The sequence below is a fragment of the Filicampus tigris genome, chromosome 14 (genome assembly GCF_054856515.1).
Source record: "Filicampus tigris isolate MCC_2025a chromosome 14, RoL_Ftig_1.0, whole genome shotgun sequence".
Taxonomy (NCBI): Eukaryota; Metazoa; Chordata; class Actinopteri; order Syngnathiformes; family Syngnathidae; genus Filicampus; species Filicampus tigris.
The window spans coordinates 9,106,495-9,111,008 of NC_141230.1; positions in this window are offsets into that span (position 1 = coordinate 9,106,495).

A 4,514-nucleotide genomic window follows, 5' to 3' on the forward strand; every position below is an offset into this window, starting at 1 on the left:
GTAAAATAAAATGCTTTGTAACAGATCAGACTTTCTATGTGACACTTGGTTTGATGCACTCTGCCGGGTTGAGGAATTAGCAGCTAATCCCAGAAAACGGATTAGCCTCAAGGGTGTGGATTAGCGGCCCCGCCTGTGGCTGTGACGGTGTCTAAAAGCGTGCGCCGCTGTTAAATCGGCCTACGTCACACATGCGCACGTATGCACGCGCACAGTTGGCGACACTAAACGAGTGACGCTAATATGTAGCGCAAGCGTGCGGGTGTGTTGATGTTGCAAGGGACAAATGAATGCAGATGCTCGTATTTGTTTATTTTGCTGGATTCAGCAATGGCGTCAGTCGCACAGCAGGAACAAAAAAAAAAAAGACAAGTTGAAGATCTAAGATGCTGGTCTGCAAACTGTTTTTTTTCCTTTTTTACTTGAACTTTCAAAATCACTCCAAAAAAGCCATTTGCCTGTGTTTTATTGGCCCGCTCTATATTCTAACAATAACATTTAAATAGAGCCTGCATCAAAGGGTTATGAGAAAAAAAACATTGTTAAAAGATGACAATTAAAAAAAATGAAAAAAGTTGAATGCTACAATAGTATGTTGTTTTCTTTCTTTCAAATGGTCATAAATGTTTAGTATAAATGTTGACATTTGTTTTTATAAAACACACAAAATGTAACTGTTACAATATATCAGAGTGTTTTTCAATCATTTTTAAGTAGAATGTTACAAAATATGCAATTTTAAATGAATCCATTTTGATGTATCACACTTTAATGGTTTTGCTTAGGCGCCAATCACACAAATCTGAGACTACTTTACACTGTTTGTTTCACTGCTTAGCATATGTTGACATGAAGGATATTGAATTAGCTTTAGCATACTTCATAAACACAAGTACAAATGGACCCCCTACTGTCTTCTATTTTTCTGGTTGTGACCCTGAGTGGAAAAAGTTTTACCAACACATTATCAATACAGTATGTGCCGCGAGCCTTCCCAAGGCCTCATCCAGCCATCATTACACAGCTGTGTTGATTAGTTTTCAAATCCGACATGCGCCCTGTGAATGTCTGGCGACCTGTCCAGGCTGTACCCCGTCTTCTGCACAAAAGTCAACTGGGAGTTCACTCATGAATTAATGATAAAGATGGATGGATTGTGGAATTTCTCTCTGAATGTTCTGAGCTCCTATTTACATGCTGTAAGTAGTAGAGTGAACCAACAGCACATGCGCTGGTTGCAGCTATGTGATGCACTCCCTTTTGACTCAATTGTATCTCACCGCAATTCATCAACGATCAATTCCACACCATCCGCAGAGTTGTAATCCGCACCTTTATCCGGATCAGCGCTGATTAGGGGTGCTCAAAGTTACCCAGGTGGGAAGGAGTAATCCTGATAAGATATCTGGTGCTTGTTCCTGTGCTCGAACATCAACAGGTCATGAAGAGACTCAAGATGCTAAGAACTGATTTCAACAAGCTGTTTTGCCGCAACAGTGTGGAAAGTTGTGATGAAACACAGAGAGAGGGGAAGGCAACCACAATGAAGCGAGGCCTTGGAGGCTTCCAAATAAAAAGATCTGCAGCAGTTCTCCCATTGGGCCCTGAGGGACTCCTCCATATTGTACTGATGAGTCCTTTTAGGTGAAGCAAAAGTTGACTTCAAACCTGCATGATCAGCATCTGCGAGTGCTGTTTTTACCGTTTGTTAACTGGATGAGCTAACTCTCCAAAATCCTCCTGGCGCTCGGGTGGTGGCGGAGGAAAATGAGACCGCAAGAGAGGCCCATGCATCAACTTGACTGAAGGCCTCATCAATCTCCCGCCATGCATTTTTAATTCGCCATCGATAAGCGTTTAAAGGGCACTCGCGTTTGAAACGCGAGAGGCGGTATCTGCAGCAACCGGCGCAAAATAAAATATGCGCCATCATAACGAATCGGTTGGGGATGGTTTGGCTTTGCGGTCGCGCTTCACTTGACAGTAATGATAGCCTGCGGGGGATACGGTGGACGTCTCAATGAGCCTGCATGCGGACGCTCTCCGCTTCGCATCGTCTTGCACGCACTCGTTAAGTGCCTTCTAAAGGGTGCATGATTTATGAGCGTGTATTGTCAATAAAAACAGAATACACACGTCTATGTGTGAAGAGGCTGATTAGTCCTGGACATGCCAGCTTTTATCCAAGTCTACACAAATATCAGTGGTGGGAAATATGGAAATACAAATATTTGGTTACTGTTGCCACTGTTACCTTGAAAAAGTAACTCGGTTACTTTACTGAAGACTTCATTTAAAAAGTAACTCGAAGAGAAAGTCAACCCCAAAATGTTATTTACAATATGTTCTGTGCCTCCACTTGTCAAAACATGGCATTCTGATTAATATTGCATTTGTGGAATATGATTTAAGCAGTAAAATGCACCCGTTTTTGTCCATGTCAGGGGGTGTCCATTTTGCCACTTGGTGTCAACTGAAAATGACATCATAGTTGCTTAGGTAAAGATCAATCATGGCTCAGCTTCAGAAAACAGGTGAGGCGTGATTGGTCGTTACCTGAGCAATTGTGATGTCGTTTTCAGTTGGCAGAAACTGGCAAAATTGCCACCCCCTGAGATGGACAAAAACGGGTGTATTTTGCTGTTTCACTCATATTCCACAAATACAATATTAATCACAATGCCGTGTTTTGACTAGTGGAGGCTCATAGAACATAGTTTTGTAAAGACATTTTTGGGGTTGAATTCATCTTCAATTTCTTTACGAATTGCTTGATTTTAAAAGTAACTCAGTTATAATACAAGTGAATTAATTCGTTACAATCAGGAGACGGCGACACCAGCGCCTCAACATAACAATGACAACCAGTTTTGCCAATACTTTTTTGGAAGTGTATTTTTAACATTAATGAAAAAATATTATATCATTAAAATATACATTAAAAAAAACTAAAGACTGTCTTTCTTTTACTTATTTTTTATAAAAATGAAATAAAGACATACAGGTAAGTTGTAGGTTTTCAGTTGTTGTCTTTTACTTATTTTTAGTAGAAGAATGTAAATACTATTTTAGAAATGGGAAAGGCTATTGCTGCTCAGTACCACATGAGCACAACAATTCAACAATTCAATAAAGAAATCAATTACACACCACTCAAATTTACCAAGCAAATGCGAACGAAAGTAGCATGTAGCTGAAAGCGTTCTGGCTAATAGACTAGCATAAAAAATGGGCTCACTTATGTGCTACTATGCTGCTATTCACTTTAAAAATGCCTTTCGTTCCAAGTGGGTAGCCGTCGCATCGGAGGTGTTGCAAAAGGGTAGCTTTAGCTCACTTGATGTACTGTTGTCCGGAGGCCAAGAAGTTTGGGGTTTAAATCCTGGTTTTGACTGATTCCAGTCCAATTTTTTTTTTTTTTTGAACAGTCTGTGTTCACTGTGATGGGTCAAATGCAGAGGTCAAATTTAATGCACATGTGTGCATAATTCTTCTTCTTCTAAGTTAAATTGTGACAGTTTGACCCTGGAACAGATTATTTTAATTGCAATTATTCATTCAAAATCATTTTGAACACCGCTACAAGAGTCAATTGCATTTTTTTAACCCTTGATAATCATGAAAATTGTTCTCATTACTTTAATGGGAATTCTACAGTTCATTTTGCTTGCTCTGAGCCTTTTCGATCTCGTTTTGCTTTCAAGATGCTTAACTTGGGTTTGTGCTTCTGGCGTCAGCATGTCAAGCAGATGTTTGTGGTTAAAAAACAATAACACCATCACAAATGTTCTCACAAGTCACCTGACCACAGCTTAAGTGCAGATGGCCTCACTTTGCAGCCATCGAGAGAATGATTCCCGAGAATGTATTTTTTACAACTATGGCAACCACTCGGATGTTTAGTGGAGAGCAAAACATCGGAATTCATTTGTCAGGTGCTTCCCAAGTTGTCCCGCTTTAAACACAATTCCATGCTTTTGCGCATCCATCCCCCTCGGATTACAGTTTGTATGAATTTGACAATTCCGAATGATGTATTTCGGCTCATGATACTTTTATCTCTTAGCAATGCTAAGTCGAGACGTTTTCTGTGTCGCGGCGAGTTTGATTTATACGCCGCAGATGTGCTGGGACCTCGCGATGTCTCAAGAGAGCGAAGACTGTAAAACAAATAGCTCTGATGAGGGAGCTTTCCAGCATATTCGGCAAGGGAAACACTCAAAGGTCCAACGGATGACAAAGTGCCTTTTCGTTAAGGAGCCTCGTAAAAGGAAGATCATGATGAAGACTGACGAGTCTCCACACAAAAGCGTTGCCAATGATCATCAGTGCTGTCGATGGAGATTCATTGAATTATGATTGTCCTGCTGTGACCTTGCTATTTGGACGTAATTTATGTGATTTTTCTTTCTAATCTTTCAAATTGGTACTCAAAACTTCTTTAATGCTCAAGTATCGAGAAGACGACACAAAAATGTCAATATAATATGGAATATAGTTACAGTGGTGTTGTT